We start from the raw sequence: 25,557 nt of genomic DNA on the forward strand, positions 1-25,557 counted from the left end.
GACAGGAGATGTGCAAGCGTACGGAGTGCACTTCTCTTGTCCGTACACGTGCACATCTCCTGTCTCCCTTCTGCCCAGAAAACAAGGCATCCCAGTCTAAGTGACAAACCCCAATAATATTTATATTTAGCACGCTGGCGCTGGCGGGCACGAGACGGGGCTGAGAGAGGGGGGACGGGGAGTGACGGTAAGTGACGGCCATGGAGAGACAGAGGCTGACAGAAGCAAATATACCCAGGCAGGGCCCCACACTGAAACAAGCATTTACAATGCAACGGTCTCGCCTTTGCAAAAGTTAGAGCTATTGGCCTTGTAAATGACAACATTTTTATTTATGTGTTGGTTTTGAAAAGAGATAAATAAATGGCATTGTCATTTACAATGCCAATAGCTTAATCTCTCGCAAATGCCAGACCTATTGCATTTGCAACAACACACACACAGAGCCACACACACACACATAGATGTGGTGGATGTGGATCTGGTGGTGTTGGATGTGGTGGGGGTGGATGATGTGGTGGGGGTGGATGATGTGGTGGGGGTGGATGATGTGGTGGGGGTGGTGGGTGTGGTGGATGTGGTGGTGGATGTGGTGGTGGGTGTGGTGGATGTGGTGGTGGTGGATGTGGCGGTGGTGGTGGTGGATGTGGTGGTGGTGGTGGTGGTGGTGGATGTGGTGGTGGTGGTGGATGTGGTGGTGGTGGTGGATGTGGTGGTGGTGGATGTGGTGGTGGTGGGTGTGGATGTGGTGGTGGTGGATGATGTGGTGGAGGTGGAGGTGGATGTGGTGGTGGTGGATGTGGTGGATGTGGTGGTGGTGGATGTGGTGGTGGTGGATGTGGTGGTGGTGGATGTGGTGGTGGGTGTGGTGGTGGTGGATGTGGTGGTGGGTGTGGTGGTGGATGTGGTGGTGGTGGATGTGGTGGTGGTGGATGTGGTGGTGGTGGGTGATGTGGTGGTGGTGGGTGATGTGGTGGTGGTGGATGATGTGGTGGAGGTGGATGATGTGGTGGAGGTGGATGTGGTGGTAGATGATGTGGTGGATGTGGTGGTGGATGATGTGGTGGTGGTGGATGTGGTGGATGTGGTGGGTGTGGTGGTGGATGTGTGTGGTGGATGTGGTAGTGGATGTGGTGGTGGATGTGGTGGTGGATGTGGTGGGTGTGGTGGTGGATGTGGTGGGTGTGGATGATGTGGTGGTTGATGATGTGGTGGTGGTGGATGAGGTGGTGGTGGACGTGGTGGTGGTGGATGATGTGGAGGAGGATGATGATGTGGCGGATGATGTGGTGGATGATGTGGATGTGGTGGTGGTGGATGTGGTGGTGGTGGTGGTGGTGGATGTGGTGATGGTGGATGTGGTGGTGGTGGATGTGGTGGTGGTGGATGTGGTGATGGTGGTGGATGTGGTGATGGAAGTGGATGTGGTGATGGGAGATGTGGTGATGGGGAATGTGGTGATGGGGAATGTGGTGATGGGGATGTGGTGATGGGGATGTGGTGATGGGGATGTGGTGATGGGGATGTGGTGATGAGGATGTGGTGATGGGGATGTGGTGATGGGGATGTGGTGATGGGGATGTGGTGATGGGGATGTGGTGGATGTGGTGATGAATGTGGTGGTGAATGTGGATGTAGTGGTGGATGTTGTGGTGAATGTAGTGGTGGATGTTGTGGTGAATGTGGTGGTGGATGTTGTGGATGTGGCGGTGGATGTGGTGGTGGATGTGATGGTGGTGGATGTGGTGGTGGTGGATGTGGATGTGGTGGTGGTGGACGTGGTGGTGGTTTACGTGGTGGATGTGGCAGTGGATGTGGTGGTGGATGTGGTGGTGGATGTGGTTGCTGTGGTGGATGTGGTGGCTGTGGTGGCTGGGGCGGATGTGGTGGTGAATGTGGTGAATGTGGTGGTGTTGGATGTAGTGGATGTTGTAGTGGATGTTGTGGTGAATGTGGTGGTGGTGGATGTTGTGGATGTGGTGGTGGATGTGGTGGTGGTGGATGTGGTGGTGGTGGATGTGGTGGTGGATGTGGTGGTGGATGTGGTGGTGGTGGACGTGGTGGACGTGGTGGTGGTGGACGTGGTGGTGGATGATGTGGAGGAGGATGATGTGGCGGATGATGTGGTGGTGGATGTGGTGGTGGATGTGGTGGTGGATGTGGTGGATGTGGTGGTGGTGGATGTGGTGATGGGGAATGTGGTGATGGGGATGTGGTGATGGGGATGTGGTGATGGGGATGTGGTGATGGGGATGTGGTGATGGGGATGTGGCGATGGGGAAGTGGTGATGGGGATGTGGTGGTGGGGATGTGGTGGTGGTGGATGTGGTGGTGGTGGATGTGGTGGTGGTGGATGTGGTGGATGTGGTGGCTGTGGTGGCTGGGGCGGATGTGGTGGTGGATGTGGTGAATGGTGTGGTGGATGTGGTGGTGAATGTGGTGGTGTTGGATGTAGTGGATGTTGTAGTGTATGTTGTGGTGAATGTGGTGGTGGTGGATGTTGTAGTGGATGTTGTGGTGAATGTGGTGGTGGTGGATGTTGTGGATGTGGTGGTGGTGGTTTACGTGGTGGTGGTGGATGTGGTGGTGGTGGTGGATGTGGTGGTGGTGGATGTGGTGGCTGTGATGGCTGTGGTGGCTGGGGCGGATGTGGTGGTGGATGTGGTGGTGAATGTGGTGGTGTTGGATGTAGTGGATGTTGTAGTGGATGTTGTAGTGGATGTGGTGGTGGTCTTTTAATTACTTAAAGTCCCACCATACATTGACAACAATGTGAGTGTCGAGTGGGAAGTCCGCTGAAAGTTTACTTCCCAGACCATTAACAATAACAGAGCCTGTCGCCCTCATTGAAATAGGCATGTGCTGGTGGCAGTAACAAAGCCACCTGTCCGTAAACACTGAAAGCACCTGGTTTTAAACCCAACCCATATTTAACCTCCCAGACACCTACAGCCATTAAACGTGCAATATTTACAGCATTTTATTTTTCAATGATCTCAAGTGAGGGTTTGCCACAGAAAAGATTGTTTGTTTTCCCTATTGGTTTTCACCGGGTTGAGCAGTGAGCTAAGATGGGACAAACGAGAAATACAAACGTTTGACCCAAGGGGCCATTAGGAACAGCTGGCTGTTGAAAAATAACTTCGCTCTGCAAAAAAAACACGAGGAACATATTAATTCTATAGTAAACTCTTTAAAAAATATTAAACTTATTGACAGCTAATCATACATAATTCTATATGGTCCGCACCCAATCAAGGAAAAAATCAATAGATAATAAACGTGGTTAAAAAAAGCATTTGCAATGCAATAGGTCCTGCATTTGTGAAAGTTAGAGCTATTGGCGTTGTAAATGGCAATGTGCTTTTTTATGCAGTTTGGAGTGGATGTATGTGGTGTGGAGTGGAATTATGTGGGTTGGTTTGCAATTGTTAGTTGTGGAATTCTGTGTGGTGTAACAATCCGAATGAAAACAAAACAAGCAAGACCAGAGGGGTGGGGGCGAAGGAGTCAGCAACATGGAAAGTGGTGGGTGGGAGAGGAAAGCAACAACCCATGTACAAAAATTGCACTTCAATTAAATAGCACTTGAATGAAGGTGCAAGCGAATGGAAACCAATTAAATGTAATGAATCTGTGCCTGGTCCCTGCGCCAGAGAAAGGGATGGAAATGACATGCGATCTGGTGGTCTTTTAGGATGCAGTAAAGTAGAATGACAGAGATTCCAACAAAGGGCTAAGCAATGGCTAGGTTGCCAGCCCTATATTATATACAATAGAGGTAATCATGTTCTGATATGTTACCAATTAATATAGGCCACACTCCCAGAGCTGTCAACTTTGGAACTGAGAATCAGATTGATTCACAGCATTAGTTGAATATCCTGTGATTGTGGGCAAATCACTTAATCTCCCAGGGCTCACTCAGATTATTATCCTCTTTACGGTGATAAAACCGGTACAGTTGAGAGTAGTAATAATAACATGTGCTATTAAATGTGAAGAGTACCGGAATAGCTTTTAGTGAGCCTCTACTTACAAGGAGATAAAATATCCCTGACCTTCAACAAGTATTTTGCTGTAAATGTGTGCTCTAAGCAAACACGTTTAAACTAAAGCATCCCTGCTACTCTACCTTTCCGTATATACAAGTGAAGGATTAGCGCATTATTTAGTTCAGCAGCAGGCCGCCCAGGGCTCCTATAATAAATGGGAAAGGTGGCGCTTCGGTTTGGTATAGTGCCCTGTGTAATGTCAAAAAAACACGAAAAGAAGGTGGGGCACAATTTCACGAAAAGAGGTGGGGTACAATTTCCATTGAGTAATGAAAAATATTTTACTGGCAGTGCAACAAAAAACAGATGAGACGTTAGCTTAACACCTTATGTTTCTAAGGCAAACCACATAACCTCTGTTACCCAAAAATATAAAATCTGACACTATGCAGTGCAATCTGGTACTCCTGTAAAGTGCTCTAATACCTTTGGTGCAGTTTTGCGCGATATAAAACTGTGATGACAAAAAAAAGGTAAAGAATGGACCGGAAAACTCGAGTGCTTTTAATTAAGATGCCAGCTACATGCAAGCAATTTGTAGGTGGTTACGTAACATTTATAAAAATGTCTGAACACTAGGGATGTTATATTGTAACACACAAGTTGTGCAATGGCATGGGAAGTAGCACACATAAAAGGTGAATCAAATAATACAAAAGGCACTGCAGGCACCTGTCTTTTCGCTGAACTCATTACCGCTGTACTGTTGTGTTTTGCAGGCAGATAAACGAACATTTTCACTTCAAGTCAGTGATCAAATTATACTACTCGAGTCAACAGCAATTGTTTCCTGTTGGCACTTTTTGATAAAACTCTTCTGTAAGTAATGTCAAACGTATCGCCGCCGTGGAGTGAAAGAAAACAAAGCGAGCAAGGTCCGCTAAACCAACGTTAGACTTTCCCCTTGTGTGCATAGCTCCACCATGATGAGTAAATTGCATTCTAGGACTTGTAGTCCCGCTGTTTAAACAGGCCCTGCTAGCATATGCAACTACATGGAAGAGGGTACGACAGAAGCTGTGTAAGCATCCGAGTCACGAGCCGGCGGTTGAAAAATGCTGACTCAGCTTTTAATTAAAAAGCACCCATGGCACCGTAACGTATTCAAGACATATTAAGGCATGTTTACAAAATCCTTTGGGGCTCGACAACTCTGTAGTCTTTTTAACAGCATGTATACTTCGTGTACATAAACTTGCTGATCTAGCCCCAACAAAAACGTGCAAACATGCTCGAAGGGCCTGCAGCATAAACCTTCTCCCTACATTTAACAAGAACACCACCACCCGAACCGCGCCTGCAAAGCCGCATGCCCCCGTCTGGAATCCACAGAAAGGCCTATCGGGCCTGGAACTGTTTGCACACTTGCCGTGGGCAGCATTCCCTAAGACAGGTGATACCTCGCACCCGCCAGGCAGGGACAGCTGAGGCAGCCTCTCCCGATTCCTTCGTGGGCACATAACGAGAGGATAAGTTTATATAGTGCTCTTTGTGTAAAGTGAACCGCAGTAGTACAGCAGGGTGAGTGTGTCCCCGCCCTAGACCTCTCTTGCTCGGCCAGGGTGCCTCTCCGCAGCTGCCGTGACAAGCTCATCCTGAGTATGCCACGCAGCCAACAAACGGGCCTGTGATTTACTGCGTCATCAAACGAGAACACTTCCATAGCTAATAAAAATAGTTCACGGGAATGGGCGTGTCCTCTGAGGGCTTATACTACGGTATCTCTTAAATTGCATTCTCCAACTAATTATTCTCCTCAATTCAGAATAAAAACATAACGTAACACAAGCACCGTTTCTACCCTACCTCCTCCACCGCCCAGGAACGTGCTGGAATGACGGCACTAACAAAACTAAAAAAACAAAAACGGGGCGGGAACAGGATACCGAATCCCGCCCCTCCAGGACTCCCTGCCCTGCCTCATGGTTGCCAAGGCAATATTTCTGAAAATACTGTCGTGCTACCGTAAGGCAGGTCATGGAGTCCTCAAGAGGTGGGATCCAGAGCAGACAAATCTGCTAAACAGGAGCTTTTTCCAATGGCAGGCCTCCGTTTCGAGAGGCCTGCCAATGGAAAAAGGGGGCGTGGTTTCACGCAGTACTGAAATTCTCCTGTTCACAATAGGTCTTTGCCTTCAGCAGGGCCCTGCCCTGCAATGGAGGCTTCAACCTAAAAACTAAGAGACAGAGGCAGGCGGAGACAGAAAGGCTGTAATAGAGGAAGACAGAGTCAGAGAGTGACAAACACGCAGAAACGGAGGCAAAAATAGACAAAGCGGCAAGAGAAGATTTGTAGAGAGATGGCGACAGACATAGGCAAGGAAAGAGCCAGACAGATATGCAGAGTCAGACAAATGTGACAGAAACTAACAAAAATCCATAGAAAGACCCCCAACAGCAACAGACAGTGGCAAGAACAGAGGCCGACAGAGCTAGGCAGAGAGCGCCAGGCAGTGGCTAGAGTGGTGTCTACCGCTTTGCCTTCATCACTGTATATATGTTTCATGTCTATTGATTTTGTATTTTCTCTTTTGTATTTTTTAATTCAAGACTATATAAAATTTAAACACATAATCACTTATAAAAACTATATATACAAAAAACAGTAGAAAACAAAAGAAAAATAGTCAACAACAATAAACAATAAAGGTCTATCAGAAATTATTTTGCTCATTGGTTTCTGTACACAAGTGGACTTAATATACTGTTTCATCCTAGGTTTTTATTTACAAAAAAACGTAAATTTTATTATCTAATCAATGTTTGTCACTTTGCTATAGACCTTTCCTAACTCAGTGGCTAGAGAGGGATACAGAAGCATAGACAGAGACAGGAAGTAACAGATTTGCAGATACAGAGTTGACAGAGACCTACAGAGTCAGAGAAAGAAAGAGGCAAGCAGGGGCACAGAGGCAGACTTAGAAGGAGGTAGACAACAAGCTGACTCCTAGACTGATGACGCCGTGCAGGGTCCCCGGGAGCTTCAAAGATGATCTGGAGCTAACAGGGGAGGGAGGGAAAGTGAAAGCGTGCCATGCGCACGCAATGTTGAAACGCCGCGTACACATCTCCTATCCTGTCTGACGCATGCACATCTCCTGATGATCTGGAGCCGACGGAGGGAGGGAAAGTGAAAGCGTGCCATGTGCGCGCTGTGTTGAAACACCAGCCCTACGCGGGGACAGGAGATGTGCATGCGTACGGAGTGCACATCTCTTGTCCGTACACATGCACATCTCCTGTCTCCCTTCTGCCCAGAAAACAAGGACAATAGATCTCGCCGAGGGGGGCAACGCATGAGCTGCATCGCTAGGCGAGACCTAAAAATGTTTCACATAGGCAGGGCTGAGGCACACTTCATACAGACAGGACATAGATGCACTTCACACAGGCAGCACTGAGGCACATTTCATACAGACAGTGCAGAGGTGCACTTCACACAGGCAGGGCAGAGGCGCACGTCACACAGGACAGATGGGCACTTCACACATAAGGGTAGAGGTGCACTTCACACAGACCGGGCTGAGGCGCATGTCACAGGCAGAGCAGAGGCGCACTTCACACACTTAGGGCTAAGGCACACCACACAGGCAGGACTGAGACACACGTCACACACACAGGGCTGAAGCACACCACACAGGCAGGGCTGAGGAACACTTCACACAGGCTGGGCAGGGGTACATTTCACACAGGGCCGAGGGGCGCTTCACACAGGCTGGGCAGGGGTACATTTCACACAGGCAGATGTACACTTAACAGACAGGGCAGAGGTGCTCTTCACAGACATTGTAGAGGTACATTTCACACAGACAAGCCAGAGGAGCATTTCACACAGCCAGGGCTCAGGAACACTTGACTTAGACAGAGCTGAGGCACACCACACAGGCAGGGCTGAGGCACACTTCACACAGAAAGTGCATAGCTGCATGTCACTTGGGCCGAGGGGCGCTTCACACAGGCTGGGCAGGGGTACATTTAACAGAAAGGTCAGAGGTGCACGTCACACAGGACAAGGATGCACTTCACAAAGGCAGGGCAGAGGTACATTTCACATGGGAAATGGTGTATTTTCACTAGACAGGGCTAAGGGACATTTAACAGACAGGGCAAAGGTTTCCTTCCACAGACAGGGCAGAGGTGCATTTCACAAAGACAAAACAGAGGTGCATTTAACAGACAGGGCATTGAGCCACTAAACACAGGCAAGGTTGAGGCACATTTCAAACAGGCAAGGCAGAGATGAACTTCACACAGTCAGGGCTGAGGTGCACTTCACAGACAGGGCATAAAGGCACTAAACACAGGCAGGGATGAGGCACATTTTATACAGTCAGGGCAGAGGTGAACTTCACACAGTCAGGGCAGAGGTGCACTTCACAGACAGGGCACAGAGGCACTAACCACAGGCAGGGCTGAGGCACATTTCACACAGTAAGGGAAGAGATGCACTTCGTCCAGACAGAACTTAGATGCACTTCACACTAACAGTGCTGAGGCACACTTCAAACAGACCGGGCAGAAGTGCACTTCAGACAGGCAATGAAGGGGTACATTTCACAGACAAATGTTTAAAAAACATTTCACATAGGCAGGGCTGAGGCACACTTCATGGAGACAGGAAATAGATGCACTTCACACAGGCAGCGCTGAGGCACATTTTATAAAGACAGTGCAGAGGTGCACTTCACACAGGCAGGGCAGAGGCGCACTTCACACAGACTCGGCAAAGGTGCATTTTACAGACAGGGCAGAGGTGCACATCACACAGACAGGCCAGAGGTGCAATTCAAACAGACAGACAGAGATGCACTTTACAGACAGGGTAGAGGTGCACTTCAGCAGAGGCAGGGCAGAGGTGCACTTCACAGAAAGGGTAGAGGTGCACTTCAACAGAGGCAGGGCAGAGGTACACTTAACACAGAAAGGGAGACAGGGCAGGGGTGCACTTCACACAGGTTCATTTAATAGGGCAGAAGGACATTTCACACATGCAGGTATGAGGTACACTTCACACAAACAGGGCAAAGGTGAACTTTACAGAGGCAGAGCAAAGGTACATTTCATACTTATAGGGAAGAAGGGCACGTCACACATGCAGGATTGAGGTACATTTCACAGAAGAACGGCCGGTGTGTGCGTGCCAAACAAGCCGAACAGGTGTGTAATTCACAAGGGTAGGTTAGAAATGCATTTTACCCGGACGGCAAGTGCACAGACCTGACCCTTGTGGGGCAGGTGCCCGTGTTACACAAGCACCGAAGTCACATTTCAAGCAGGCGTGCTGTGTTTTATGCCGGCATCATATGGACACATGTTATACAGGCAGGCAGAGGTACCTTTCACTCTCGTGGGGCAGGTATGCATATGGGGAGGGCGGGCAAGGGTGGGGGGGTTTGAGGCTCCGGAGATGTGCAGTGGCCGGAAGCGCTCCGGTAGAACAAGGCTCTTCGTAGAGGATGCTGGAGTGAGAGAACACAGGTAAAATGCTCGGACAGTGGTCGAGTTTAGGGCTAGTAACAGAGTGTATGGACCGCGGTACAGTGTAGGGACTGTGGTCGAGTGTAGGGACGGTGATTGAGAGTAGGGACAGTGACAGAGTGTAGAGACTGTGATAGAGTGTATAGATGGTGATAGAGTGTAGAGATGGTGGTAGAGAGTAGAGACGGTGGTAGAGTGTAGAGACGGTGGTAGAGTGTAGGGGCAGTGGTAGAGTGTAGCAACAGTGGTAGGTATGTGAACAGTAGTACATCTCTTTATCCGTGGTAGTTTGTAGGACAGGGTATGGTATGGAATAGGGACCAACGTGTTGTGTAAGGCAGTTAGTGCGGATGTGTGTGGAGGGGTAGAGTACAAAGTGGGGCAGTGCAAGGGAAGCAAAGTGTGTGTGAGTGTGTGTACATGTGTAACAGGCACTGAGGACATGCTAAACAGTTACCAGACAGGGTGGTAGGATCAAAGCACCCAGCCTAGCCCGCCTGTACCTAGAGCGTGAGTTGCGTCTCTATGGAGAGAAGTGATAGAGTGTAGAGATGTTGGTAGCGTGTAGAGACAATGGTGCAGTGTAGGGGCAGTGGTAGAGTGTAGCAACAGTGATAGGTATGTGAACAGTGGTACATCTCTTTATCCGTGGTAGTTTGTAGGACAGGGTATGGTATGGAATAGTGACCAACGTGTAGCATAAGGCAGTGAGTGCAGTTGTGTGTGGAGGGGTAGAGTATAAAGTGGGGCAGTGCAAGGGAAGCAAATCGTGTGTGAGCATGTGTGCATGTGTAACAGGCCCAGAGGACAGGCTTAACAGTGTTAAGAGACCAGACTGGGTGGTAGGATCAAAGCACCCTGCCTAACCCACCTGTACCTAGAGCTTGAGTGACGTCTCTATGGAGAGAATGCGGCGTGAAGGCAGCATGATTGGTAATACATGCCCAATCACAAAGCCGGACTGGCGTGTGCAGGCAAGGTGAGGGAGAGCCGTTGTGAAGACTTTTCTCATTTGCTTGTTAAATAAACAAGTATATAAGAAAAGTCTTCACGACAGCCGTGAATCAGGCGAGCTAGTCCGGCAAAAAGCGAAAGAGAGGCAAAGAAAAACCTTCTTTCCAATGGGAAGCCAGCATTTACCATAAACGCTGACATTACCCAATGAAAATGAGGGGCATTACCTATGTAATTATCGGCATGGCTTTAATCTTAAACTCATTTTTTGTGTCTTCTATAGTATGGCCTCTGAAAGGTATTTGGTTCCTGTCTAAGCTTTCTGTTATTGCATGCTGATATGTAACAGAACTGACATTAAAACCAGTCAGAACTATTGGCTTTGCTAATGGGTGTCTCTGTGTACTCTACAGAGAACCCAAGGACTGGATAACCATGTATTCTGAACAACCTTTTGACCCAATGGCAGGCACTGTGAGAAACTCGCACTGCCTTCAGCCTCAACTCCAAAGCTCTTAATCGTGGCCTGATACCTCACCTTGAGGAGACTCAGTTCAAAGTATGCGCTATACAAGAGGAATATGCTGCATAAAAAAATACAACATTCTGGAAATAGCTAACGCTCTTATGAAGTGAAAGTTTAAGTAAAAGTTGTGAAAAACTAAATAGGGATATAGGGCCAGATGTATGAACATTACAAGTTGCGAGTCTATAATCGCGAATTTTACCGATTCACTTTAATAGAGTCGCAAAATGCATTGTATGTAGGAATCTGCTAATATTTAGCGATTCCTATGCATTCCTTATTTGCGACTCGCAAATTGCGAGTCGCAAATATGGAATGGCTTTCCATTCATTCCTATGGGCCGATCGCAATTTACCTTTATACAACTGGCCCTGATATCACTTAATGTTTTTGACATTCAATCTTCTGAAATCCATGAGTGTCTTTTCTTGTAAAGTTAAGGTCATGAATATAGGGCCCTATAGGGTCCTGTTTCAATGTCCGTTTTAAAATACTACCGGGTCTGAGACCCAGACGGGCCCAACCCTCTTAAAGCCCCGTTTCACCCACCTTGTTGCCTTCTTGCTTGTGTGCTTCTCCCCTTGCATTGCTTTCTCGCCTGTGTACTTCTCTACCCAAGCTCCACATTGCACTCTCTCATCCGTTTGCGTCCCCCGCTCCATGTTCCACTCTCTGTTTGCTTCCCTCCTTGTGCCCTTCGTGTTGCTTCCCCCTACCCACACTCCTGTGTTGCTGCCTTGCCCTCCTGTTGCTTCACCACTCCCACAGTTCATGATTGTGCCCCCATGCAGCGTTCCCCACTCACATTGCTTCCTCCCACTCGCTGGCTGTACTTCTATTTAGTTTAATATTTTTGTTTACCGATATAACAAAAATAAAGAAAAGTGCTTGCATCATTTTGTAGGCACATGCATGCTTGTTGCTCGCACCTACCAAATTATGTGGCCAGCCATGTCACAGAATTTGTTCTCTTTTTTATCCATTCTACACAACACCAGGGATGCTGTAGAACATGGCTAAAACCATGGGCAAACCCAATTGAATCCAAAGGCGAGACCTACCTGCTTTGGCAATGTTGAGTGTTTGATGTATTGCTAAAGCAAGATTTAGGTGTTATGAAGTTACATATTTCCCATTTCCAATTCATGCATACCAACACAAAATAAAAGTTATCCACTTTTTATTCATAATCATTTATTTTAGTTGGTATTTTCTTAAGAACTAACATGTTGAAAAATAGTATGCCCATAGGAATAAAAACCCACGCCCTCTCCGTGTCACTTTGTCTATCTCCATGTCTGCTTCCTATTGTCTAAGTGTACGTTTACATTTAAACCAAATATCATAGTTCTATTTTATACAGTTCATTGGAAAGTTGCTTGGGACCTAATGGTTAAAGTCTAGGCACTTGAGGGCATATTTACAACAAAAGTGGAGCGCGGGTTAGCTCCAAATTAGCCAATGCTGCAATCCTTCACTTTAGAAACGCAGGAATGCACCGTATTTACAATAATATGGTGCACCCCTGTATTTCGGCATGTGCTGGTTCTAAATTGAGCTGCTTAGCGCCAACGAAGGCACCCTTGCACCATAGTGCAAAGGTGCCCGCGTTGAGGGAATGATTGTTTATGTGCAGGAAGGTGTATCCTCCTGCACATAAACAATCCAAAATGGCAATTTATTTATTTATTTATGAATCTTGTAGAGCGCACGGCTACCCCCGACGGGGGTGTCCCGGCGCTAAAACTGTAAGCAGGAAAGGAAGATCTACCTATACAGGTGAGAACAGCCACGTCTTAAGACGGCTACGGAAGAGTGCTTCAGAGGGAGCAAATCTGAGGTCTAAAGGTAAGCTGTTCCAATGTTTGGCAGCGAGGACTGCAAAGGCTCTGCCGCCCATTCTAGAGCGGCGGAATCGCGGGACAATCATGAGGCGTAGATTGTTGGACCGTAAGGATCTGACTGAGTGAGATAGTACTAATCTCTTTCTTAAATATTCCGGTCCTGTTCCGTTCAGAGCCCGGAAAGCAAGAGTTAGCATTTTAAACTTGATACGACTGGCTATTGGGAGCCAGTGAAGCTCTTTGCGATACGCTGAAATCGGGTGCCGGAAGGGGATATTGCCAATCAGTCTCGCCGCCGCATTTTGAACTATTTGTAGGCGTTCAATTTGGTACAGGGGGGCCCCAGCGTAGAGGCTGTTGGCATAATCCAAATGGGAGGTAATTAAGGCCTGTGTGACCGTTCTGCGAGCGTCTATAGGCAGAAATGGGAAGATTTTTCTCATCATCCTTAGTTTTCCAAAACAGGCTGCAGTTACCTTGTTAATTTGAGGGCCGCAGGAAAGCGTGTCATCAAACTGGAACCCCAGGTTGCGAGCGGTGTGAACCGGGATGGGGGGGGGGGATTGAGTACCGTCGGCCACCACAATGTGGAGGGTATGGTCATTTTTTGATTAAAAAACAAGACCTCCGTCTTGTCGGTGTTGAGTCGAAGATGGTTAGAAGCCATCCAAGAGCAGATTTCGCCCAGACAGTGACGAAAGCTGGTGAGGCTGGAGTCAGAGTGATCTCTAAAGGAAAATATCAGCTGTGTGTCATCAGCAGAAGAGATCACTCTGACCCCACATGATTCAACTACCTTGGCCAAAGGGGCCAGATAAGCATTAAAAAATAATAGACTCAGAGCCGAGCCCTGCGGGACTCCACAGACAAGTAGTTTGCACTCAGATTTGAACGGTCTAAGAAGGACCCTCTGCGTTCGTCCTTGGAGAAAGGAGCTAATCCACGACAGGGCAGAGCCACCCAGTCCAATCTGCTCCAATCGATCTAAAAGTCTCTTGTGGGACACCGTATCGAAAGCGGCGGATAGGTCGAGGAGGACCAACATGGCCTCCTCGCCCCTATCCACACATTCTCGAATGGTCTCCGATACTTCTAGCAGCGCGGTTTCCGTACTGAAACCAGAACGGAAACCTGACTGGGAATCATGGAGTAAGGAATTGGTCTCCAAATATTCAGCGAGTTGTAGTTGAACGGCCTTTTCCAAGACCTTTGCTGGTTTCGGAAGGAGGGAAATGGGACGGTAATTGCAGAATTGCGTGGGGTCCGCATCTGTTTTCTTCAAGATAGGCACTAGCATGGCTTCTTTCCAAGCAGTGGGAAATTGGCCTAGATGTAGTGAGGCAGTCCATATAGAAGTAAGTGGCTCTATCAATAGAGTAGCAAGATCACTCATAACCTTAGGGGGGACCGGATCTAGAGGGGAACCTGATTTGCACTGTGTAAGTAGTTTAAGTGCAAGATCTGGGGTGAGGTCCTTGAACGCTACTAGGGCAGGAACAATGTCATGGCTGCTTGAGACGGGGGAAAGGAATTGTTCAGATGCAGAGACTGAAGGAAAGGAAGATGAGATTTTCTCGATTTTTTCCTGAAAGAAATCTGATAGCCCATTGCAAAGAGACTGGCTGGATAGATTATTAGGTGTCATGGCGGGAGGTTTGACAAAGTCTTTAACAATATTAAACAGGGTTTTTGCCGAGTTGTCTGCGTTTTTAATTTGAGAGGCAAAAAACTCTCTCATTGCAGACTTTTTTAGTTTAGTAAATTTCTTTAAGGCCGTTCTATAAATTCTTTTTGCCTCTGGATCATATGTTAGTCTCCAGCTGCGTTCTAATTTTTTGCAGCGGCTTTTTTCTTCACGCAGGGCTGCGGAGAACCAAGGAGCTGAGGGACGGGATCTCGCAGACGAGACTGGTAGGGATGGGGTGATACCGTCAATAGCAGACAGTAAGGTCGCGTTGAACTTAGTAACGCAAGCATCAATGTCCTCTATGTGAGGCTCCAGGGAGCATCTGAAAACAGGCTCTAGGGCAGTGCACGTAACGTTGTGCCATTTTCTCCTATGGTTTGTTCCTAGTTCCACCGGAGTCGGTGCCTGAGGCAGCAGGATGTCGACCGAGAGAAGATAATGGTCGGGCCAGGTCAGGGGAAGGGGAGGGTGGGTGATGGTACCCGGGAGATTAGAGAAAATTAGGTCCAATGTATGGCCTGCCACGTGCGTCGGGCCTTGGATTAATTGCGTCAGGCTCAGGCTCTGAAGAGAATCTAAAAATAGGGTAGCCTGGGAGCAAGTAGGATCATCGGCATGTAAGTTGAAATCACCTAGTACTATAAAGTGCGGGTGCTTGAGAGACAGATCTGTTATAAGATGAACCAGCTGCGTTAGAGAGGAGGGTGACGCTTTAGGTGGGTTACAGACTAGAATGCCGGTTAAGTAGACCGCCGCGAAATCTGCAATCGAAAAATACATGGCTTCAATCAGCCCTATATTTGTAAGTTTTTTAATGGTAATATTGAGGTGAGATTTAAACATAATGGCCAGTCCACCCCCCGTTTTACCTTCTCGGTTGATGCCCATGAAGCGATAGTCCGGGGGAGTGGCTAAATAGATATCTGGATTTGAAGTATCTTTTATCCAAGACTCCGTGAGGAATAATATGTCCCAGTCGTATGTGGTCAGTGTAGACCAAATTTCATTTGCGTGGCGGGGGAGAGATCTGCAATTGATCAAAGCTGCCTTTAATATACGTGTAGTGCTCGGGGAGGAAGTTAGTGGCGGGATGCGTTCACTCCAGGGAGGGAGTCAGGTTGCAATGTAGACAGTGAAAGGAGTGGCCGTCTAGGTTACTTGGGGGGCAGCGAACAGATGCTGCACAGGAGCCCGATCCTAATTGTATAAGCTGTTCTCTGGTCCAGCTTGCACAGTCATTATTAGTCAACTGGGCAGGGGGACTGGCCCTAGGCCCGTGCCAGGCGCGGATGGGCGCAGACGGGCTTGCCATCGGCGCGCCCGCTGCGCCCGCCCGCTGTGCGGACGTGTAGACCGTTTGTTTTTATACATGACAGGAGGGTGGGAATCGTCCAGAAGCTGGACCGCTACCCTGCCTTCCCCAATATGGCGGCGGTTATTCCGCGACTACCGGCGTCAGCACCTCAATTCGGCTGCGCTGGTAAGATCAGGCAATGGATAAGACCCTGGAGGTGAAGTAGTTCTCACCTTCTAGGTCGCGTTATCAGGAAGTATAAAATAGCGGTCAGTAAAATATATACAATTTTTAAAAGATAAGTCCTGTAACAGTATTGCACACTCAGTAATTATTTCTACAAAGTGAGGTAAAGAGAGAGCGCCCCCGGCTTCCGCCTCAGGGGAAAGATGCTTTTAGTCTGCAGGCAGGGCGTAAATCAGCCCTTAAGTAAGGCGGGAGGGCGGGAATCGTCCAGAAGCTGGACCGCTACCCTGCCTTCCCCAATATGGCGGCGGTTATTCCGCGACTACCGGCGTCAGCACCTCAATTCGGCTGCGCCGGTAAGATCAGGACTCCTATGTGTGCTGCATTGTGCAGCGCACATACAATTTGTAAATCGTCATTTTTAAAAAATGATTGTTTAGGTGCAGGAAGGGACACCTTCCTGCACATAAAAATCATTCATAGCGTTTTGCTGTTTCTACCTGTGCTGCAGAAAGCAGCACACATTGAAACAACAAAAACGAGGAGGAATCAACCATTTCTCCTTGTTACGCCATGTAAAGCCCAGATTTCCATGGTCTTAATTTTAGCTCTGCCCCATATGCCATCCTTCTAAATATGGGGCATAATCATAATCAATGGGTGTTGCGACGGAACGCCCACCGCAACACCTATTACCCACCCCTTTCATGCTGAGTATAGCTTGAAAGGCCGCCTTATTTCAAAGGCGGCGTTAATCCACATAAAGTGGCTAAACGCTGCCTTGTAAATAAGGCAAAGCCCCTATCGCCACAGGAACGTCTTTAAAAGTGACGTTCCTGTGGTGATAGGTGCATGTAAATATGCCCCTTAGTCTGAAGGTTATTGGTTTAAGTTCTCCTTTCTCTGTTGTCAAGAGTATGCTTAAAGGTGTGTTCTGTTCGAAAGAATTTTAAGGTTGAATGAATACATCAAAGGTTAATTGTTTTAATACTAGAACAATATGTCTAAAATGGTGTTTCCTATTAGAATAGTTAGGTAAAAGTATGTTTTTATTGCTAAGCAGATATTTTTGTCAGGCAGTTTGGTTGCAAATTGTTTGTAAAAAATTAAAACAATTATATATCTCTGTCTCCCCCTCCTTCTCGCCCCCCTCTCTCTTTCTCTTTCTCCCCCTCTCCTTTTCTTCCTCTTCCCTACTCTGTAAAAAATGTACCTTGTCAGTGGTGAGTCTACATATATAGTTCATATACAAATTGACTATTTTTGATCCTTTTTAATGTGGCTGCAATTTTTCTGTCACACATTTAAAAGATCTAGGTATGAACTTTGAGCCACATTCACAGTTTGATGGGAGGACACTACTTTCTTCCCCCACCACCGACTTTCAAACCCTATGAACTTATACACAGAGCGAAGCTGGTAGCTAAATCCCACTACCATCATCACCTACAGGATTAAGAGGCCAAGTAAGACTCATTATACTCTGATGTAAGTATTTGTCGCCCTATCAGACTACAGTGGCCAGGGCAAGAATTGGACCCTACCAGCACAGAGCTAGTGGCAAGACTTATACCTCTCCACCAGGCCTCTGAAACTCTCAGGGGTACATTGCCATTAAGAGAGTTAAGAGTCTTCTCGTTCTGGAGACAGGGATCAGGGTTATCTACTTAGATATTGTATCGAGAAGGAAGTGGTCGTGATCCATTCAGCTTCCTTGGTACATAATAAGAAAAATCAGAGGGGGAACGGATCACTTGTCCTGGGTCACCAGGGTTTCTTAGTTTTTTCGTTGCACGGTACTGATAAAAAACCCTCAATCACGTGCCAAGGCTCGGATGGCGGTATATCTTGGTTCTCCGCCTTCATAGGTACGTGGCAGCATCATCATTGGGTTAGTTGTTATGCTTCCTCCACCCGGAGGTAAACCACTGGTTAAAGCAGTAGTGGCCACTGTTCTATCTGGCCACTCATGCTTTCTAACCTTTTTCACTCACTTGTAATTCACCCTTATTGATCACTGATCACTACTGCTACCTATGAAGGCAGAGAACCAAGATATACCGCCATCCGAGCCTTGGCACGTGATTGAGGGTTTTTTATCGGTACAGTGCAACGAAAAAACTAAGAAATTGTGGTGACCCAGGACAAGTGATCCGTTCCCCCTTTGATTTTTTGTATCTACTTAGATAACCTTCGCCAGGCTTTGTGGACACCCTTATGACTTCAGGGAATCACAAAGATCCGCCCAAGGTTTTAAATGCTGAATCAACAGTGAACTTAGGGAAACCACAGCATATTCCCCATGGCTGTAGATTGAGCACACTTCAAGAGCAGGGTATTTCAAGAATATTACCATGTCCTCAGGGCCTAGCGAAGCACTCCAATTTCCTCAGTATGGCCGTGCATGTGTGCATATGTCATACGCAGGTGCATTCCTTTATCCCAAGTGTATATTCACCCTCACCAGTTTCCATCTTTGAAAGGTAGCAAATTGCTGTTCGATTTGTTCTAATGGGCGAGGGGTTCTGGGAGGAGGTTGAAAGCAGAGCTGTGCCTCTCAACTAGAAACATCATAACATGTATCCTGTTCTTCTTTAATGGCTTTATTTGATTCTCAACCTGTTGTTTGATTTCTCAGTGTGGAAAAAGGAGAGGGAGAGAACAAGGCAACATTGGGCAGTTTAAGCCTAAGAGAATAAGATCTATAAAACCACATGTCTAGCTTAAACATTGCATTGAGAGGAGGCGCCTTACGGCTCAATTCACAAATGTAAACTTAGACCTGAAGTTTAAGGTCTAAGTTTACCTATGTGAATTGGGTCCTTAGACTTCAGGTCTAACCTTAGATGGCAGGTTTAAGTTTACATTTTTGAATCATGCCCTCTGTGTCTGCAGAATTCTTGTTAGGTAGCCCACATAACCACACTGCATTTTATTTGTAACGTGCACTGGAATGCAGAACTCCACCGAAGCTGCCTTCGCTCAGAAGGACTGTGTCGGATATCTGATACTGCGTCTGCCACAGTAGTGGGAGATGTCAAGTCAAGTCAAGTCAGAGAATTTATATAGCGCACTACATACCCAGAGGGTCTCAAGGCGCTTAGGGAGGGGAGGAGGATTACTTGTCGAATATCCACGTTTTAAGTTGCTTTCTAAAAGCTAGGTGGTTCTGGGTAAGGCGAAGGTAGGTGGGGAGTGAGTTCCATGTTTTAGCTGCCAGATATGAGAAGGATCTGCCTCCCATGGTGGTCTTGTTGATGCGGGGTACAGTGGCGAGGGCTTGGCTGGAAGAACGTAGTTGGCGGGAGGGGGTGTAGAAGGACAGTCGTGAGTTGAGGCATTCTGGTCCGATGTCGTAGAGTGATTTGTGTGCGTGGGTTAGCAGTCGGAAAGTGATCCTCTTATTGACGGGTAGCCAGTGGAGGTCTTTCAGGTGGCCAGAGATGTGTTCGTTATGCGGGATGTCTAATATGATCCTGGCTGAGGCGTTTTGGATTCGTTGGAGTTTCTTCTGGAGTTTAGCGGTAGTACCTGCGTAGAGGGTGTTTCCGTAGTCCAGTCGGCTCGTGACCAGAGCATGGGTGACTGTTTTTCTGGTTTCGGTGGGGATCCAGCGAAATGTTTTTTTGAGCATGCGAAGAATGTTGAAGCAGGATGAGGATACGGCGTTAACTTGTCTGTTCATTGAGAGTGAAGAGTCCAGGATAACGCCTAGGTTCCGTGCGTGGTCTGTCGGGATGGGTGCTTTTCCAAGGGCTTCCGGCCACCAAGAGTCGTCCCATGCAGAGGGGGATGTACCTAAGATGAGGACTTCTGTTTTATCTGAGTTCAGTTTCAGACGGCTTTGTTTCATCCATTCGGCAACTTCTTTCATTCCTTCGTGTAGGTTTGTTTTGGCGGTGCTGGGGTCATTGGTGAGAGAAAGGATCAGTTGAGTGTCATCCGCGTAGGAGATGATGTTGAGGTTGTGTTGGCGAGCGATGGCCGCAAGGGGGCTCATGTATACGTTGAAGAGGGTGGGACTGAGTGAGGATCCTTGTGGTACGCCACAGATGACTTCAGTGGCCTCGGATTTGAATGGTGGAAGGCGGACTCTCTGGGTTCTTCCGGTGAGGAACGAGGTGATCCATTCAAGTGCTTTTCCTTGTATTCCGATGTTTCTGAGGCGTTGTAAAAGGGTGCTGTGGCAGACTGTGTCGAAGGCTGCAGAGAGGTCGAGGAGGATGAGGGCGACTGTGTCTCCATTGTCCAGTAGAGTTCGAATGTCGTCTGTTGCTGCGATGAGGGCGGTTTCAGTGCTGTGTTTTGCTCGGAAGCCAGATTGTGAGGAGTCGAGGGATTTGTTGGCTTCGAGGAAAGCGGCGAGTTGGTTGTTGACAGCTTTCTCAATGACTTTGGCTGGGAAAGGAAGGAGCGATATGGGGCGGTAATTTTTGAGTTCGGTGGGGTCCGCTGTGGGTTTTTTCAGAAGGGCGGTTGGTTCAGCGTGTTTCCAGCTTTCCGGGAAGGTGGCGGAGTTGAAGGAGCAGTTGATGACGTCTCGGAGGTGCGGTGCTATGACGGAGTCTGCTTTGTTGAAGATGTGGTGAGGACATGGGTCAACAACAGTGTTTGTCGCTGCTCTGCCCGGATCACTGCATTAAAAAGATTAAGAAATTGGTCCATAGAATGCTGGTTCAGTTCATGTAAAAACGTAAGGTGTGACTTAAGTAGATAGCCTTTGGCATGCAGTATGTGACAAGCGACGAAGATCACGAGGCGCGCCCTTAGGGCACGCCCCCTCCGGGCCCCACCATACTTTCTGCGGGTTGGGCGGCCAGGGGGCCAATAGGCAGCCGACCGCCCCTCCCCGTTTACTTCCGGGTCGCGGGTGACGCACATCCGGAGTGGTGGGAGGGCGGAGACCTTGGGCCTACTTAAGGTCAACTTCCCTTGGCCGAGGTCTCTGCCCCCTTCACCACTACTGGACCGTGTGTGCCCCGCAGCTGACCTCCGCGACTGGACCAACCGTCTTGAAACTCCTTGAAACTTTTCCCGCGTCTCCCGTTGGATTGTCGAGGGAGAGCGGGCGGTGTCTGAGGGGATCCTGTTCGCGGCGGCGGCGGTGCTCCTTAAGCTGCATCTCCCGTTGGATTATCGAGGGAGTGCGGCGGCCAGCTGGTGTCGGTGTCGGTCGCAGGGAGCGAAGAACAGGGTGCCGCGCACGTTGCCAGGTAAGGAGTCGGGCCTCGGGGGGCCTCGTGGGCTGCCGCGGTTCGTGGGGGGGGGAGTGTCCGGTTAAGTGGTGCTTGCTTTCCCGCCTTTGCTGGGTTGCGGCTGCACTCGGGGCCTCTTTGGGTGCCGGCTCCTGCCGGGCAGTGTGGGCGGTTGCTCTGGGGAGACCGGGTGCGGGGAGCAGGGGCTCTGAGGCTGCACGCTTTTAGGTTAATTGGCAGCGCGGCTTGTGGGGTTGCTAGGCAACGCAGACGCACTCGAGGGTAGGCAGGGAGAAGCCAGCAGCACAGACCTCGAGCGCAGATTAGCACGCGTGTTAGAGGGCATTATCGAGATGGCGCCCAAGAAGGGAGGGCAGAAAAGAAAGGACACAGAACCGGAGCTGGCTCAGATAATGAAATTGCTATTGAGCAAGCTGGGCGAAGACACCCCGGACGGTGATACTGGGAGTGAGGATGAGCAGCCAGAGCCAGAGCCAGTAGTGGAGAGGCCACGCAGGGAAGGGGTACCACCTAGAGCGGCATTTCCCCCACTGAAGAAGAAGGGCAAAGCCCACCCAAAGAGTAAAGGGGGGACAAGAGCAAAAAACGTAGACATACTCCGGTAATGGGGGAGGAGGACGAGCGATCAGTAGGTCCCGTCCACACTCCACCACTCATACCCGAGGTAGTGGGGGTCCCCGCCCCGGTAACAGTCGTGCCGCAGGCCATTGCCCCTCCTCCAGCGGATCCGGTTGGGGCACTGTTGACGGAAATCAGGGAGGCATTACAGGCATTAGCCCCAGGGGGGGGCACCCTGGTCCCGCCCCCACCGCAGCCGGTAGCTGCAGTCTTGGTGGTGCAGGACCCTTTAGAAGGCCTACTGGCATCAGTTTCTTCCCTAGTAGGACAATTATCATCCCCAAGTAGGGTGGGGGAGCGAGTGAACGTAGGAGCGACAGCGCCATGGGCTCCACAGCAGGCGGTAGAGCAGGGGGCGCTGCAGGACATCCAGAGACAGCTTGCGCAGGTGGTAGAAATGCGCAAGGCGGCTCCAAGTGGAGCGAGCGGATCCCAACCCCCGGCAGCTGCGCTGGCATCGGGACTGTTAGGAGGTAAGCCTGGTGACAATACGGTGAGGGCCAGCAATGTTGGGGGGTCTCTTGGGGGAATGCAGGGTAATGTGCTGTCACAATCAGGAATGCTAGCGACGCATGTGACCCCGGAAATGCGGGAAAAAATTTGGAAAGACGCTTACGTTGAAATCGTTTCCCTAATTAGGCCCACAAGGAGGGATGTGGATTACAAGGAGAGAGAGGGCAAAGAGGGATCCTTTAAGGAGAGGAGGCCAAGGGTGGAGGAGACACTGACTAACTGGCTTTTCGGTTTTCATGATTTTGTAACGGTTCTTTTGGAGAAGAGACCGGATTTAGCTATTCCTCTGGTATTTTACACTAATAAAATTGTGAAGGCGCATGCGACGCATGGGGGCTCAGTGTGGTTAAATTAATAGGGAATTCCGGTGGGCCAAGTGTTGGACAGGCCTCATGAAGGGCTCGCTCCCTCCCCGCACGACAGAGCCCGGACACCGGCTCTCCCGGTGCCACCAGAAGAACCACCCCGACGACCCACAGAAGCCACTCGCAACCCGTCCCCTACGGGACGCCTGCTCCCAGACATCTCTGTATCACTGGCCCGGGCCGCCGTCAGCACCATTGCCCGGCCCAGCCGCCATCTTGGACACTGCACCAAGAGGCCGCGTGGCCTCAGCTCGACCCCAACCCTTGGCCTGGCCAGGCCCCGACATCCCGGCACCACCATCCACCCAGGAGGTGAACGGACCACTTGGCAGGTCAATGGGGGAGAGGAGTGTCGATGGCTCTCCCCCGCCAGGTGCCGATCGCCCCCAGCCTCCCCGGGCGCTGGCTCCACCCCCCTGCTGGGTGTCTGGACTCCCTCATCCCGTACCTCCCGACCTCCAAGAGCGAGGGTCCGGACATCAAAGGAGGCCTGACCTATAACTGGGGCAGCTCCAGAGCAGGAGGGCAGTTGTATCCTGGAGTCGAGAGACACCGTGAAGAACTCATCCTTGACGGACTGCTGGCGCTGCCGCAGCCCTCTGCAACCTACATCCTCGTCGGGACCTGCTGGCGCTGCCGTGGCCCACTGCAACCTTCATCCTCGTCGGGACCTGCTGGCGCTGCAGCGGCCCACTGCAACCTGCATCCTCGTCGGGACCTGCTGGCGCTGCCGCGGCCCACTGCAACCTGCATCCTCGTTGGGACCTGTTGGCGCTGCCGCGGCCCACTGCAACCTACATCCTCGTCGGGACCTGCTGGCGCTGCCGCGGCCCACTGCAATCCACGGCCTCCAAGGGACCTGCTGGCGCTGCCGCGGCCCTTCCTTGTGTGAACTACCATCCGAGCCGCTGGTGCTGCTGCGGCCCAACCTCCCGGAACTTCGAGCTCGAGGATTGTGAGCTATCCACCCTACCACCTGTACCGGACCGGTACCAAGACTGTCCCGCTACCCCTTCCCCTTCCAGAGACTAGAATTGAGAGTACCCTCGTGTCCCGATCTCACTGTACCGTGATACTTTACTTCAAGAACTACATATAAAGAGAGTTAACCTTATCCTTGTGTGGTGTCCATCTGTGGGGGGGAAGTTACTTGTCTGTACGATCACTGGAGATGGCCCTCCCCGGAGGCCTCTCCCCGTGTCCTCGGCCGACCCTCCAGGTCCCCGTCTAACACCAAGGAAGAAAACCCAGGCATCGGGTGGGACCAGGTGGAGGTGAATGCATGGTTGGAGAGTGTTAGCAGGAGGGATCAGCCCGCTAGGCAGCCCTTTCGGACATCTCAGGGGAGCTTGTTGGGCCTTCAATAGCAAAGGGTGCACGTGGCCACCTGGGCAATGCAAGTTTAAACACGCATGTGCCTACTGCGGTCACTCCTCCCATCCCAAGTTCAAGTGCAATAAAAAAGCAAAGGAGCGGGGGGAGGGGCAGCTCCAAGGGACATCAAACCCCCGCAGACTTAGGTTGCCTACCCCGGTTGATATTGGGCGTCTGATTTACTGGCTGGACCTGTACCCTGATAGGGGGGCGGCCAAGGTTTTGTTTGAGGGTTTCTCTGAAGGTTTCCGCATTCCTGCTCTTCATGTCACGCCCGTTAGCCAATGCAATAATCTGTTGTCAGCCAGGACTCACTCATCAGTTGTGGTTGCAAAAGTGGAAAAAGAGTGCTCCCTAGGCCGGGTAGCTGGACCTTTCCCTGCCCCGCCCTGGAAAAACTATGTTTGGTCTCCACTGGGGGTGGTACCAAAAAAGGAGGCGGGGCAGTTCAGGGATGCAAAAAGTGCCACACTGATAACAACAGTGTTTGTCGCTGCTCTGCCCGGATCACTGCATTAAAAAGATTAAGAAATTGGTCCATAGAATGCTGTTTCAGTTCATGTAAAAACGTAAGGTGTGACTTAAGTAGATAGCCTTTGGCATGCAGTATGGTAAAAATGTAGGGAGAAAGAATACCTAATTGAAGTGAAACACAATCAACACCCTGAGAACAGAAGCGGTATGAGTCCTCTGGAACAGGGTCTAAGTGGGACTTGGTGTACTGTTCAGAGGCACAGGGACCTGAGACTTACAAAATAAACCTGGCCAAAGTTATGATGATTAGGAAGGAAGACTTCCAAGAGAGGAGTTGTAAGCCATACATAGGGATGGATTCAAAGAGTCTGTAAATGAATACGAGTAGGAGTAAGGTGAGATCCTAAGAGGCTGTATGGTGCCTGACTAAATGTGAAAGGCCTATAAACCTGTTTATATCTTGCTTGATGTCCTAATTGGCAGGATAGAAAGATACTTCTGGCCTGTTTCAGTAGACCATCATGATACTAAGCTTAAATGTCTCAATTTAGGTGGCTAATTTGACTGGATATCCGCAAAAAGAAATGGCATAATTCAGTGACCAAGTGAGCCATTTGATACTGAATAGCAGAACCCTTGCAACTTACTCTGGAACTGTATTCTGGTGGTGGTCTTTCCACCTGCTGTCAGGCTGCATAGGTTCTCAGAAGAGAGGTTGGGTTGGGGAAGGTTAGCTCCTCAAGAACCAGGAGCTAAAGCTGAGTGATGGTAGACTTGGAGAACAGTCCCTCCCACCTTCCATGGACAGAAGGTCTCTTCTCTGTTTTTACTGAAGCATGGCTATCAGGTTTGGACTTTTCTGTAAACGCCTCCTCTTGGAGAGTGAAGCGGAGGCTGAAGGAGACGGGGCAACTGTCCGATGCTCAAAGCTAATGGAGACTATGTTCTCGAGAGACTGGAAAGCCTTAACCAAC

At 49.5% G+C, this 25,557-nt stretch overlaps 1 protein-coding gene across 2 annotated transcripts in view; it reads left to right on the plus strand.

Moving 5' to 3' along the window:
* LOC147708099 (uncharacterized) overlaps nt 1–25,557 on the plus strand; it is a 958,668-nt gene that overhangs the window by 625,056 nt on the left and 308,055 nt on the right. The window lies entirely within an intron of this gene.

Source organism: Lissotriton vulgaris, chromosome 6 (assembly GCF_964263255.1).
Source record: "Lissotriton vulgaris chromosome 6, aLisVul1.2, whole genome shotgun sequence".
NCBI classification, from domain to species: domain Eukaryota; kingdom Metazoa; phylum Chordata; class Amphibia; order Caudata; family Salamandridae; genus Lissotriton; species Lissotriton vulgaris.